We start from the raw sequence: 15,833 nt of genomic DNA, 5'->3' as shown, positions 1-15,833 counted from the left end.
TATTTTCCAACAAGGCTGTTTATTTCCCATTAGCAATGTGTGTACAAGTTCCAGTTTTTCCATATGTTACCAACACTCAGTAGAGTCAATTTAATTTTAACCATTCTTGTTGGTATGTAGTGGTTTTAACTTCCATTTCCCTAGGATCTAACAATATTGAGAATCATTTCATATACTTATTTACTATCTTTTTTTCAGTGAAATGATCCTTTTTTTGCTTATTTTTATTGAGTTCTTTGACTTCTTATTGAGTTATAAAAATTCTTTGTCTCTTATGAATATGTCTTTCATCAGATATACACTTCATGAAGGTCTTCTCCATATCTGTAGCTTGTCTTTACCTTTTCTTATCAGTATTTAGCACTTATCTAACTTTTACCCAGGAACTGTGAGATAATAAATGTTATTACTTTAAACCATTATGTTTGGGATAATTTATAATGCAGCAATTAGTAATTAATATGCCAATTATGCCATCTTTTGTTAAAAAGATTATTTTTTCACCATTGCATTACCTCGGCACCTTGGTTGAATTAACCATAGTCAATTAACCATAAATGTGTGAGTCTCTTTCTGAATGACTTTTCCCCCATGTATCTATAGGCTTTCTTTCACTAATGTGCCAATTTTTTTTGTTACTATCACTGCATAGTCCATAGTTCCTATATATTGTTGTTACACAGTTCCATAGATTATATTTTGAGAGCCACTGTTTTATGAGTTTTGTTTGAGAGAAAGAGAGAGAGAGGGCATGCAAGAGAGCACAAGCAGGCAGGGACAGAGGAAGAGAGAGAGGATCTTAAGCAGGCTCCATGCCCAACATGGAGCTTGACATGGGGCTCAATCTCATGACCCTGAGATCATGACCTGAGCTGAAATCAAGAGTCCAGTACTTGATTGATTGAGCCACCCAGGCACCCCAAGAGCAACAACTTTAAAAGATTAAAAGCAAGTGTACTTTATTATCTCCTGTAGGTTTAAATTTCTGTAACTGATTACTTACACTTGTGAGCTTGTGAGGACGATTGATCTAGTTTGATAGGAACCAGCTCATAGAGGATGCATGGAAGGTCACATGACTTCCTCACCCCGCCCCCCCCCCCCAACAGGAACTTAAATAGGCTAGAAGTACTTGGAATGCCCTTGCCTCAATATGGGACAGCTATGAGGGGAGCCTCAGCACCGTGGTGCATGCTAAGGCTTAACTTTTTGGAAACTATATTCTTGCTTGTACTAGTCTCAGTTCCCTTCTTTATTATGCATTTCTCTCTTCTTTATAAGCTTTTCCTGATGAACATTCCCTTAATGCATATGTGAAATTAAATCCCTGCTTACACTCTGCCTTTAGGAAACCCAACTGAAGACACCAAGAATTCCACTCATGCATATTTATATCTATTCTTAGGGCACTTTTGCACAAATGTTGGCAGAATAATAATAAATACATGAAAATTCTGTGGCACCAAAGTCATAGAATATTATCTCCAGATTTTATCCAGAAGGTCTATTTAACTCTAAGTTCTGTCTTAAGGTAAAATTTAGGAAATACCTAAGTAATTGGTGTTTCTTGTGGAAGAAATAAGAAAGAACATTCTTGCCGGGGTGATTCCCTAAAATCCAGTTAATGAGACAGATTCATGGAAATGTTGTGGCTTTTGAAATATGACCTAGCAAAAGAGGACATAGAATGCTGTATTCTCTCCATAACTGATACCATTTTCAAAGTTTTGATCTGAAGTCTCAAAATTTCAGTTTCCATTTCTTGCTGGAGATCTGTGTGTTCATCCTTCAACAGAAGTAGAAAATTCATGTTAATGTTAAAATGATTGAGAATGTTTTAATGTAAAGATATGTTATCCAGATAATTAATCTATAGTTTTGAAATTTTGTCTGTGGACCTGAGATATAATGAAGATTTCACAGGTTTAACTGTGAAGTAGTTGATTGAATACCCGTCACAGTAGAAAATCTTGGGCCTGTTACTTCTCAGAATAGCTCTCACACTGTGATACCAACTATGGAAAGAAGTAAGCACCACTTGAACACAACTAGACTATGGTGAAAACAAAGCATAATTGAAGCATAACATTGTTTTGTGGTTAAATATATATTTGATTTTCAAACCAAAAACATTTCTATAAGAACTAGACCATCAAAGGCCAGGGCTTAGATTATTCCATAATGTATATTTAAAGAAAGGTTTTTGCTAAACAACAAGAACAACAACAATACATTAAGATAATTACAAAGTTCTAATTAGTCTTTCTCTTAAAAAATGGCTTATCTTCTAGGTGAAGGATTTTAAAGCGTGATAGAGAAATTGTTACGGTAACCGTAGAAGGAAAAAGTACTGAAGATATCATGGAACCTCATAATTAAACAGAAACTTACAGCTCAGTTAAATTTGAGCATCATTATGCATAAAACATCAGTGAGTACCAAGAGACTAATAAAAAGAAGTGCTATTGATGTTAATAGGCAAGGTAAGAGATAATATAGATTGGACCAAGCATTGCAAATAGAGTCAAGAGAAACATGAATAACACTAGTAACTAGAACTCAGTCCTTCTCTAACAGACAGAAGAGCTATCTACTTACTGTTGCAGATCTTTTTTAAAAAGATTGAATTTGGGATCCCTGGGTGGCGCAGCGGTTTGGCGCCTGCCTTTGGCCCAGGGCGCGATCCTGGAGACCCGGGATCGAATCCCACGTCGGGCTCCCGGTGCATGGAGCCTGCTTCTCCCTCTGCCTGTGCCTCTCTGCCTCTCTCTCTCTCTGTGACTATCATGAATAAATAAATAAAATCTTAAAAAAAAAAAAAAGATTGAATTTATTTATTTGAGAGAGAGAGAGAGAGAGAGAGAGCACAAGCAGGGGGAACAACTGAAGGAGAAGGAGAAGCAGACTCCCACCGAGCAGGGAGTCTGATGCGGGACTTGATCCCAGGACACCTGGATTATGACCTGAGCCAAAGGAGGATGCTTAACTGAGCCAAAGGAGGAAGCCAACTAGACATTCCTACTACTGCAGATTTTTGACTCATGTTTAAATGAAATACCATGAGTAACAATTTTTATTTTGACTGGATTGGAGATTTTGAGCTATGAAAAATAAGGGCAGCCTGGGTGGCTCAGCAGTTTAGTGCCACCTTCGTCCCAGGGTGAGATCCTGGAAACCAAGGATTGAGTCCCATGTCGGGCTCCCTGCATGGAGCCTGCTTCTCCCTCTGCCGGTGTCTCTGCCTCTCTCTCTCTGTGTCTCTCGTGAAATAAATAAATAAATAAATAAATAAATAAATAAAATCTTAAAAAAAGAAAAATATAACTATAACTATGACTATATATAACTATATATATGACTGTATATAATTATATATGTTATATATATATATATATATATATATATATATATATATATATATATTTGGAAAAGGAAAATAAGGGTATCTATGGCTGCCAAATCATCTAGGTTCTGATTCACTTTTGTAAACTTTTCTTTTCTTTCTTTCTTTTTTTTTTTTAAGAGACTGTGGTTAAGTCATTACAAAGAAGGGCAGTTTTAACTTTCAGGATTCATGACACAGACAAATTTTTATGAAACATAACAGGTTAAATATTTTCTTTGGAAGAAAGGTGGGTTATTACATAATTACAAACTCTTTCTTTTTAGAAGAGCTAACACCATGTTAATAAAGAACTTTATAATTAATCTGATTTAGGTAGGTAGAAGATATAAATATATCTTATCTATTTGCCATCTATGTCTTTTCTATCTTATGTAGGATATCTTATCTATCAATCTTTATCAGTGGTTGAGATTTCTGGATAAGAACATTTAATAGTTCTGGGTCTTAGTTTTCTCATATATAAAATATGGACGATGGACTACATGATTTGCAAACTCCTTTTGAGCTCTGATACATTTAAGATCATTTCTACCACAACTTGTCATGAATATCTAGTTCTAACAAATTTATTTATTTATTTATTTATTTATTTATTTATTTATTTATTGTCATTGGAATGAAGTTTTGTTGCTTAAGCAAAGTGTCTTTGGACATAGTCAATCAGTGCTAACAACTCAGGCACCTGAGTTTGTCATCAGTACGTTATTGAAATTATATCAACATTGAATATCTAGCTTCTGTCTGATTTTTAATCTTGATAGAAGTCGTGTAATTCATAGTAAATCTAAGATGTACAGTGATTTCTGCATTTGTACTGAAATATTTTCCTCGGTTCTTCTCCTATGTTGGACAAGTTTTTTTGTATGTGTGACATGCCACCTAATTTTTCCTCCTTCCCTGTAATAGTATTGATGCAACGATAAACATGTTGGCTTTGAGTATATTGAAGTTAGAATCACTTCAGCCTCTTGCTTTGCTCTGCCTGCATAAGGGAATCTTTCTTTTTGTTTCACTCCTTTTGTAGGCACTCTGTCCCTCTTGAAAAAGACAGATGTCTTCATTTTTTTTGGAGAGGCTCCTTCTGTTACAGTCTTCTGTGCTAATTTACTGCCATAAAAATTGTGAGAGGTTATAGGAAAAATATGCTCAGGTAAACAAAGTGTACAAATTTAATTTGCAGAAAGAATGCTGGTTAAATATCATCAGAATTACCATCCTACAAAGAAAAGTGTTAAGGCTCTGGGTTCGATATAATAAAAGTGCCTACCTGACCAACCGACCAACCTAACAAAATTACAGCGGTACTCAATTTTGTTTAGCTTTTTGCCCCTTCTCTAATATTTACAGGTTTCCTTCTTTGTTTCTTCTTTCTTATATATCTCCCCCTCACTTTATTGTCTCCTTCCTTTAATTTGGCAGACCTGACACGATTTCAAAGAATTAGTATTACAATGGACTCTGGAGGGAAAAAATCATGGTATCACCTCATATGGGCAAATTAAACTACATTTTAACTTATAATCATATTGTTTGTATGTTAGGAGGGGAGAATTTGTTTTCAGCTTTTGTCTGTGCTTTTATTTTACTTTTAACTAGATTCAACATATAGTTTTAGATTTAGGTAGCTCAGCAAATTCTATATTGCTGTGTCAGTTACCCTTCTTATGGTTGAAGTTTATTCTGATGGAAAAATGTGGCTTTCTAAACTGGTAATTAATTATAAAGGCATATAGTTGGAGATTTATTTGTATCTCATGACTAAAGTTACAGCTTGGTTAGTCTTGACTTTAATCTCATATTTCACATTGACTAAGTAACCTAGAAAATAACGCTATTTTTCCAGAAATAAATCTCTTAAGGACACCAAAAGGATGAGCATGTTGCTTGGTTTCAAGAATGGCATAGGCAAAAAAAAAAAAAAAAAAAGGCGTAGACTTAGATTTGCATTCTTATAATATTATTTCTAATGATCTGAAAGGACCTCCAAATATTGGGACTTAAAAATTATCCTCCTACTGCATACTTCTGCAAATTTCCTCATGAGATTGTTTTGCTTTTTTATCTTAAAAATTCAAAATATTTTACTGAGGTGTAACAGAGTAAAAATAACCAAACAATGAAAATTAAAAAAAAAATAACAAAAAGTCTTTCATAGGGGTTAGATTGAAGGGCACCACAAGACTGAAATGATCTGGAAATCAAAGGGAGGGACAGAAGGTCATGCTTATTTTATCATGTTAGGATGTCAATTAAAATATACAAGGCACAGTTCTCACATATTCACAATGAAAACTAATATTGTTTTATGCTAAAATCTTTTTAGATTTTGCTAAGATGAAATAGCCATTTGTTAAGGTGCTATTTTTTATTCTATGCTTATTAGAAATACCTTTGCATGTAACTAGCCTCCTTCTCTATGAACACTTGAAAGGAACATCTATAGGCATAAAAGGTAATTTTACTACAAATAAATTATATACATTATAAATTATACAAATAAATGTAACAGGGTTTTAAAAATATTTTTGATAATCTGTTATTATTCTGAGGTAAAGGCATTGCATTAGAAAGTTGAATTTAGTTTATAAAAAAGAAAGAGTCTCATATCTAAAATATTTGGATCCTATTTTTTCATATAAAATGTTGCTATTATTTTTAAATTGGAAAGGTTTATGGTTTAAATTATCTGAAAATTTGAAAAGGTCAGCTTATATTAATTTTCAAAATAACTTCCCTCAAATATAGCACTCTTAATATTTTTTCACTTTCAGAAAAAGGTTGCTTACTATTCCCTCACCGTAAATGACAAAAGTGATTCATAGGTTAACATTAAGAATCCATAACATAAGAAATGCATTATCTATAGTAGGAATTATCTTTTATATATTTCAACTTTTTTATTACAATGTGATTTTTCTAATCAAACTTTCTTTCTTTGTTGCTTTCTTTCGTGATTCCAACATGTGTGTGAATTATCATAGATAATGAAATTTAGATATCATTAAAGGTTTTAGCAGTGATTTATATGAGGTTATTAATAAGTCTATCTACATAATCAATATAATCTATCTCCTCTTTCCCCTTCTTTTTTACTCCTCTCACCTGACAGTTAAATTTTATCAATATTAAAACATTGTTTATTGTATTTATCTAAAAGAATTATGACAAGGAAAATATCCATGGCAGACATAAGGCAATTTGTGAGTTATTTTCTTACTCTATGCTGTATCTTAGATGCTTAATCTGTTCGATGATTTTGAATAAACTGATTTGATAATTTCAAATACAGTGAGTTTAATTTCTGAAATCAGACAAGTTGATTATTTTTAATAAAGAATTTACCCATTTGATTAAATAACCAAACTATTATACACATCGTTATTATTTTTTTTTTTTGCTATTAAATTCTTACCTGATCCCTAAAAATACTTGTTATACTGAAGAATGAGAATCTTGTTCCTCCCATTTCAATTGTCCCACTAATTTCACATCTATATAGTGGGAAACATGTTGAAGAAAAGTATTAAAATATTTTAAAGCCACATGGGATTATTAAATTAACCTGGAATGAGTCCTCTAAATCGTTGAGGCAACTGTTCATCAGAAGCTTTTCCTTAAAAAGAAGAAGAAAAAGAAGAAGAAAAAAACCCACCAACTTTGTACTTACTGGAGACCTATAATTCACAGCTGTTATTTTAAGCAATGTTCCTGGAGAATGGTCAGAGGAATATACTGGAACATTGGAAGAAGAAGAAATTAGCCAAATTCATCATTTGCATTTAATTTTGCATTTTCATTCAATTAATTCCCCTTACTTGTCTAGCAAGACTGAACTCCTCTTAAAAGTCATAATTTCTTTCAGCTCAGCGTAAATTATGATGCCTGAGAATCTTGGACTATGAATAATGTGGCCTATTTTGGGGGGCTACTGTCTAACTGTTAGTTTTGGATGGGAAATACAAAAGCATTTTACACACTCAAAGCAAAGATAGTGAGTGTTGAAAGTAATCAATGACTTCCTTTCATTTCCTCTAAATGACAAGCTTAACAATTGCCATGGAACTCACCAGTGCATTCTGGAAATCTCATTCTGTCATCATAAAACTCTGACTATAGCAACATCTGTCTAGAGCTGGACAGAGCCCCAGTGACCCTGTGCTAACACTGTATCCCTGGTGGTCAGAAAGCAAGCAAGAAAGGTAAGAGTAAAGAAACATGTAAACGGATTAAATGACAGAAAAGTACTCTCAGAAGGAAACCTTTTCTTTCTTTCTTTTTGTTCAGAGCTGTCAGAGAAATTCTCTGGATGTATCTTTGCTTTCATTGAACAGGAATCAAAACAGAAATTTAGGTCATTATACAAATAAAATTAGTGATGAGCTTTCAACCCTTTTTAAACAGTTGATCCTCCTTTTTTGCCTTCCTAACTGCAATGTGTGTCAAAGTTTAATTTTTGTTCTATTGAGATTATACCTAGATTTGACAATATTATAATATAAGGCACATATTAACAGATCATGGAGGATAACAAGAAAGAAAGAAAAGACCTTCATCTTGTCTCTCTTAAAGCCAAGATTTTATTTTCCCTCTCAGCGCCCCATGGGGATGGTATGGATATGTCACCAGGTCCTTTCATTTTCTAGAATGTGCCATTTTACTTAGACTTGAAAAATGAATTCTGGCCACCAGATATTTTTATCAGCAACAATAGAAAGAAACTAATGCATAGATATACTAGTCTTTCTGATTTATTTTCTTTAAAACATTATTATTTACTAAACTTATAATTTTATATCCTATATAGATAGGATTATATTATATAGGATATGATTATATCATATATATATGTGTGTGTGAGTGTGTGTGTTTTTCTTGGACTTTGGAAGCTTCATATCACTGTAAAACTACTTAGTTGAAGTAAGGTTTAATGAAAGGGAGTGCAGAGAAATTCTGTTACTTTTTCTACTTTTAACTTCCAAGTCATAGGCATCATCTCTTCTTATTTGTCTGTGAATAGATGAACATACTTTGCCAAGGGTGGACAATTAAATAATAAACCAAATTATAAAGCCCAATATACTTTTCTTGGCACTCAAGCAAGTGGCACTCCAGCACAGTGGGGGGAAAAAAAGACTTACCATTAACATTTTCAGGTAGGGTTTGAGTGCCTTACACTGTAAAGATTCTTTTTTTGGGGCAGGGGGGAAATCTATGGGGAAGGTACCTTACAGATACAAATTAATTTAAGTAACATACCTTCTCAGCTTTACAAATATTAGAATGAACAGAAATCCTAAGCATTTATTATCTCTAGGTTTTGTTTGGTTTTGTTTGTTTGTTTGTTTGTTTTGTTTTAATTTGCCCATAAACATTCAGGAAAGTTCAGAAAACTCGCATATACTCCACAAGTTTTTGGTTCCACCCCTTCTGCCTCAAGTGCACAAAGACAAAGCAGTAATCTATCTAGTTTATTTCTTTGAAAATGGTGTTCTTAAAGTACATCTTGCAGATAGATTATCTATCCCTCACAGCAAAGCTTCACAATGGGAGTCTAATAATTGCTCCTTTTCTAATTTCACTAAATGAGTTATAATTATTTTATGTCTGTTTTATGGTTACTGAATAGTATTAACCTAAACTCTAATTATAATATAGCTTTCAAAGAAATGTATGGACACCAAATTGATGAACAGCCAGCTTATGTAGGAACATCCCATAAAGCAGAAACACAGCTAATAGTTTTAGGAATAGCATGTTAAAATTCAGGAACACAATTCATTTGTGAATGAAACAGGATATAAATTCATTGAGTTTATATCTTCCAAGACTAGATAGACAGGAACATGCAATTGTGATTAATACAAATAAAATAAATTTACAGTTAAGCACAAAATTGCCATTTTCCAATGTGTTTGAAACCAATGATAGATAATTTTTAGTCCCATATCATACTCATACTGTGAGTATATAGTGGCCATCGAGTCACTTGGATTTATAGCGATCTTAGCAAAATAAACACTGTGTCACTAACGCCGATTGTGTTATTGAGGGAAGCAATTTGCCTACGATGTTTTCATAGTCCATTGCTAGTTTGAAATTCTTCGTGTAGATATTTTAATATTTTAATAAAAGAAAACTGAATTTGTCTATGGATTTATCATAAAGGAAGGGAAGAACGAATGTGTTCTTTAATTTAAAAAATTCCTCTAAGTACTGAAAAATAATTTTTAAGAGAGATATATATTAATTTTTGGCACACATGTTTTGAAATGTTTTCATGAGTAATAAGTTTGAGAATATTCAAACACAGTTTGACTGGATTCCTCCTGCAGTTAAATCCTTATTAATTGGAAAAGTTTCTTTTTATCAGAATAAATGCAACCCAAAGCATTCATCACTTAGCTCATGAAATCCTTGCTGCTTGTTCTACAAATATTGACTCATATGAGCATATTTAATTCAACATGTCTTTCACTTTACTTCTTTAAATTTTGAATGGACAATGTTTGCAGATTTACAATCCGCTTTAGGTATTGAAGATAGCATCTAGATTTTTTTTTAATTTCAAAATTTCTAAAATATACAAATCAAGTCATTAAAGAGATTGAATATCTGCTGGTACTTTATGGTGACTGGAGGATGGGTTTTATGCTCAGTCTGAAGGAAGTAACTGAAAAGCTACCTCTTAAGTAAAACTTTCAATGAAAAAGTTATAAGGCACATGCTATTTTATTTTGGTTGATTTACAATATTAAAATGACTCCATTAGCCATCTTGAATGTACAGAAGGTGTTTGTAGTTTCCAAATTTTAATTACTACTATCTGTGGAGCATTGACTATCATTGCTAACGACAATAAAAGTATCAAGAATCACAGCCATTATTTAATAGGTGTTTATGATAAGTCAGATAAGGGCATTGTGATGATTATTTTGTGAGGAACATAGTAAACTAAGTATTATCAATACTGCTATTACATGGGTTGAAAACCCAGTGCTCAGAGAGGTTAAATACCTTCACCATGATAGTTTAATTGTTGGTGCTGAATATGAATCCCAGAATTGTTCCTATGACAGCAACCAAAATGTTTTCATTCAGGTAACTAAAAAAAAAAATCACATTAGTCCTAATATTGTTATGAGACTTCCTAGGGTTATATATAGTTTTGTTTCCCAAAGACTATTCTAAGCTCTGGTACTATCCACTGAGTATTTATTGAAGGCCTATAATAAACCAAGTACTAGTACCTAGGAGTACCAAGGTAATAAAGCATCATCCCTCATGCTCAAGAGGTCTCCAGGCTAGTTTAAAGACTGATATAAACATTTAATTTTTGCTTAATGTGATAACCCTGTGAAGAAGGTTTCTAGAGTGGGGATATGCAGCACAGTCTGTGGATTCCAGAAAAATACTTCCCATAGGATAAAATGTTTGAACTAAATGTTTAATAATTGAAGAAGGGTTGTCAAATTAAAGAGAGTCAGAGGCTTGGTATAGACAAAGGGAACCTCAGGATGAAAGCTCAGGCCCTTTATCCACTCAGAGATGAATAGAGATAGGGAAGAGTTGTGTCCTCTTGTTGGTTTTTATTTTCCTTTACTGCTTGAGAAAAGAAAAATGTGAATAGCAGGTGAAGGCTGAGAAAATGACGCAGTGATCTGATTCCTACTCTGTGCAACCTTGAAAATGACTTCTCAATTTCCAGACTATATTCATTTCCAGATTCTTTATTCTATCAACTAATCTCATTATTATAATTATTATCTAATTCCTGGAATAATTGCTATAACATAAAGTATGGATATGGTAGCTGCCAACCACATGACTCTAATAGTCTAGCAAGAAATGTTTTCTGTTATTGCTAATTTACAAGTTGAATTTTGACTCATTTTCTCATTTTACCTTGCTCCATTTCCTTGTGGCTGGACAAATTGATTTAAAGTCTGTGTCCTGTGGGCCTCTTTTGTTAATTTTAATAAGAGAAAAAATCTATTAAGCAGTACTATAAACATCTGATACTGGTTTTAAGACAGAATTTGTTTTAGGTGTAACCTTTTGACCTTTTCTCAGTTCGTGAGACTTCTTAAAGTGAGTTTATTTGAACGGCTAATAATTTCCTTAACTAACGAATTTCTATGTCTCCTGTTATATCTCCTAGCACTGAACAACCTATTTATATATCCAGGGAAATAACTTGATAAAGAGTTCCATAGTATCAGCACTTCACACTATTAGCCTCCCCCCGCCCCCCAAGTTACAAAGTGAGCTAGGTTATTTTCTCTTCACTAGATTGATTATAAAACAACATCTGGGTCTCTTGAGTTTATCATTTTTGCTCCCTTTACACCAACTGGGCATCCTTATAAATTCAAAATGGGCTTCCATCTGCTAAAAGCTTTTAAACATGTTTTTTTTTTTCAAAGGGTTTTTGTTGTTACTGTTGCTGTTATTTTAACAAACCTTGGTATACAGTGTGAGAAACCATCCCGTGGTTAAACATTTGCTCGACTGTAGTGCAAAAGATGTGCTTTTTTTGTTGTTAAATGTACCATTACCTCTCCTATTAAGAGGTGATTTCTTCATCTGTCTGGGTTCCCATTTCATCTACAGCAGTACACTGAGGCAAATTTGTGTTTTGGTTTCATGTCCTAAAATTCAATAGGGCAAAATATTGTGTGGCTATGTGCTACTAAACATTGTATTTGTACTGAGGGGTGCCAAGTAGAGAAAACACATTCATCTGAAATGCTGACCTGGGAATGCCATTGTCTCATTCTAACACATTCTCCTGTACCCTTTTCCTCTCCATCCTCTAAATATGATCTTCATGCTTTTGTAGAAAAATCAATAACTACATACAATATAGCCTTCTAAAAATGACAAGCATAAAACCAGGAACATTGTCTCAAACTCCTATATACATAGACAATAGAATTACAAAGAGCGATATTACCAGAAGATGACATTTTCTCAATGGTATTATATCCCATGTGACGCCCGGACCACTATGAAATGGAGCCATGCATGCAGCTTGTGACAAAATTGACTGATCTCTTTTTCTGGAATGAATATCCTTCTCTAGCCAAGGGAATGGAATGCTCCCACCTGTATATGACAAATTTTGCTAATCTGCTCTGTGAACATTTATTAAAATGCAGTCTTAGTTTAAACTCAGGAATATTAAATAAGGCATAACACTCACCCAGCTTCCCAAAGAGACTGCAATTAGCTCAAGATAGATGTCATTTTTCTCAGTGCTAAGGGATCTGAAATTGCCTCATATTTATTTAGGGGCTCAAATTTTCAGTTTATGAAAAAACAAACCAGAGGACGAAGTATGGTTTAATAAACTGAACAGAGCTTCAGGGGTCTGAAATCTACTACTTAGCTTAGTCCAATGGCTGCTCAATCATTATTAATCAATTATGAATATTTACCAGTAAAAGAAGAGAATAGATCTTTATCTTTTTCATCATATAATAAGGCATTTAAGGAAGTTTAAAGGACATAATTGTTAAACGTATGAATTCATATTAATTCACTCTTGAGGGATCTGATAATCATATCATCACTATAGGGCTATTTCTGTTACACCACACTTAGTCTGTATGTTCATTTGGTCAGTTACCAAGATGGGTTAGTGACTTTTTGGCATTCTGCACACATCCAATTATTATTTACTAAAGGGTTTGGGTTTTTTGTGTGTTTGCTTTCCACCTTACTCTACTTTCTCCCTACTGTGGAGTTCAGAACCATCTGTTGCATGAATTTAGGTATAGTGATGCTTAGGATGGTGGAATGGTGAGGCCAGCAGCATTCTAAAAGCAGCCCTACCTCTGCCATTGAGTTTATGTGTGACTATGGAGAAATAAAATCTCACCTTCTGCACTGGTAAAGTTAGAGAAATACTCTTGCACAGCGCATATGATTGCTAAGAGCATTCAGTAGGGTAATATTATGTATAGTCTGAATGATATACTTGACATATAGTAGGTACTTAATAAATATTAACTAACATTATTATCATCATTTGCCCAGGGACTTTTGGAGCACCTATTTCTTTAAAAAATTGAATTGTCATGTATAGAAATGCCAGTGAGTGCCAAAACAGAATTTATATTACTTTCTTTTGTTTCCAACAGATTATGATTATCTGCTCTTGCCCATTAATCCATTATTTCTTATGTAATTGAGAAAGTGACTTCTTCCCACTATTGTGAGATCGATAGTAACTAAAAACAAGCAAATTTAGCTGAGCTATGAATTATTCGTTCTGGTGATCCTTTTTGGAACTTAATACGTGAGTTTCAGAATGTTTTAATACCATTCTCACCTGTATCATTTTGCGTCTCTGTCATTTTCTGTCTGTTTTCACTGGGGTTACAACACTAAATTAGTATTCATAACTTAGTGTTTTATCCTTTCTTGTGCCAATAATTGGCTCATAAGAATTTATTATATTTCTATGGGCCTTAGGGTTAAACTTCACTGTGGGAAGGATCTTCATTCCTTTAATTCAGTGACATACTCTAAGCCCCTAGGTTAATGCCTGGACAGAGTAGCTGCTCAAAAAAAAAAATGTTATTAAATGAGTATATAAGTAAATCGAATGATAAAAATATTGGGACAATTAGAAAATATCTAAAGCTTCTCCAATTTTAAGATGTAAAGATATAGTGCTATTTGAACTCCCACTGATTTCTAAATTTCCAGCTTGATAATAACATATATATAGAATTTTTTTTTTTTTTTTGGCTTGTTCGTCATATTAAGACCAATACTCTTTACAGCTTCAGACTAATCTTTTGGTACGATTTACATGCTGTTTCCTCACAATATATTTCTGGGTCGTGATGCTCTTGGTTTATTGTTTGGGTTTTGGGGGGGAGGGTTGTTTTGTTTTTTAATGGTTTAATTTATTTGAGAGAGAGAGAGAGAAAGAGAGCACAAGCAGGGGGAATGATAGAGGGAGAGGGAGAAGTAGGCTTCCTGTTGAGCAGGGACCCTGATATAGGACTCAATCCCAGGATGTGAGAATCATGACCTGAGCAAAGGCAGACACTTAATCAACTGAGCCACCTATGCTCACCTATCATCATTTGATGATTTTGTTTTTCAAAATACCTAGCACTTTATAGTTTACTTTAGCATAAGGTCCAAAATTTAATTGAAGGTATCCTAAATCAGCCCTGATCTTTCCCTCTTTGAGTTCCAGAGCTGGTCTATCATTGATGAAGTAAAATTTCATACATTTATAGTTCTCTTGTCTTCTTAGAAATACATCTATTTTTAATTTACCCCTTATTTTCCTTTGCATATCTCTTAGATGTTTGAATCCAGCCCATTTATCTTAACTTCTTTTCTAATCTCATAGTACTAGAAGTAGAATTCTTTGTCCACATTATTCAATATCAACTAGAGCACTGACTTAAAGATGTAAATTTTAAAACTTACTGATTCAGCAGCAAGGGAAGTGAGTGTTCAGAAGTCTGGACTTTTTCACAAAAATTTAGAGTATAGTTGAGGCAAAGAACATTGCCTTATACTATTCATGTTAAGTCACCACAGCCACTTGAATTTTAATTTCCTGTGATAATTTCTTGCTAGACTTCCTGTGAGCTTTATTCAAAACAAAACAAAACAAAACAAAACAAACAAACAAACAAAAAGTTTTATCTCATCAGACTAAATATTTCTCTTAAGATGCAGTGTGTGTAACTATGTATTGATAGGTGGGTGACTTCCAGAATAGACATGTGAAGAGGTCTGCAGATCCTCTCCTTAGGAAAATTATCATAACTAGTGAGAATTATTTTTAAAGATAACCAAAGTCTCTGGAAATTGTCCTAAGGTCATAAAGAAAATGAATAAATATTTGACCAAGAAAATACACTAAATCTCAGAAAGAACAGCAATAGTTTGTTTGTTTGTTTGTTTGTTTGTTGTTGTTGTTTTTCAGCATTCAAGCCACAACTGTTACCTTCTTCTCTCTTCCCAACTCAGCATGTTGATAACTCCATTCTTCATAGGTGCATCCAAGAACATAAAGGTCTCTCTTCTCTCAGGTCCTGATCTAGAGCTACAGTATGTACCAGGAAAACAGGGCACAGGCATTTATCAGATGTTCTTTTCCAGGCAAGAGCAGCTGAGAGGTCTGACACTTTTCTTTTTCCCTCAACTTCAAAATGAAAAGTAGAAACTCTATACCAGGTGCAACAGGCTGAAAATATGAAAATACCATGTTGCTTTACCCCAGCTTGCTTTCAGTGCAGAGGTTTAATGCTCAGAGAAGCAAGTCAAGAAGACAAGGGACTCCCCCACCTGTCAGATCAATACCCTGATGATCTTACTCTTACTGATGGTCTTACTCCTACTGATGTGGTATGCTTTCCATGCTTCTAGCTCCAGAGAAGTGTTGCAGAGATTT

At 33.7% G+C, this 15,833-nt stretch overlaps 2 long non-coding RNA genes across 13 annotated transcripts in view; one reads left to right on the top strand and one right to left on the bottom strand.

The window, feature by feature from the left end:
* The window catches only part of LOC140611968 (uncharacterized), a 33,782-nt gene extending 26,323 nt beyond the window's left edge, over nucleotides 1–7,459 (bottom strand). Inside the window, exons 1-4 of one of the 2 annotated variants that reach the window (XR_012013310.1) lie at nucleotides 7,222–7,459; nucleotides 7,074–7,138; nucleotides 6,819–6,897; nucleotides 1,550–1,786 (exon numbers count right to left, since the gene is read on the bottom strand). This is a non-coding gene — a long non-coding RNA (uncharacterized lncRNA). Of the gene's footprint in view, nucleotides 1–1,379; nucleotides 1,787–6,818; nucleotides 6,898–7,073; nucleotides 7,139–7,221 lie in introns of those variants that run through there. The other variant, XR_012013309.1, reaches the window with a different exon arrangement.
* A 28-nt stretch (nucleotides 7,460–7,487) lies between these two features.
* The window catches only part of LOC140611969 (uncharacterized), a 317,125-nt gene continuing 308,779 nt past the window's right edge, over nucleotides 7,488–15,833 (top strand). For 8 of the 11 annotated variants that reach the window (XR_012013313.1, XR_012013321.1, XR_012013320.1 and 5 more), the window contains exon 1: nucleotides 7,488–7,605. This is a non-coding gene — a long non-coding RNA (uncharacterized lncRNA). The remainder of the gene's footprint in view (nucleotides 7,606–15,833) is intronic. The other 3 variants (XR_012013317.1, XR_012013319.1, XR_012013311.1) reach the window with 1 other exon arrangement.

This window comes from Canis lupus, chromosome 20, assembly GCF_048164855.1.
Source record: "Canis lupus baileyi chromosome 20, mCanLup2.hap1, whole genome shotgun sequence".
NCBI lineage: Eukaryota > Metazoa > Chordata > Mammalia > Carnivora > Canidae > Canis > Canis lupus.
The sequence above is the reverse complement of the archived record's forward strand: the minus strand, read 5'-3'. Positions and strand labels throughout refer to the sequence as shown.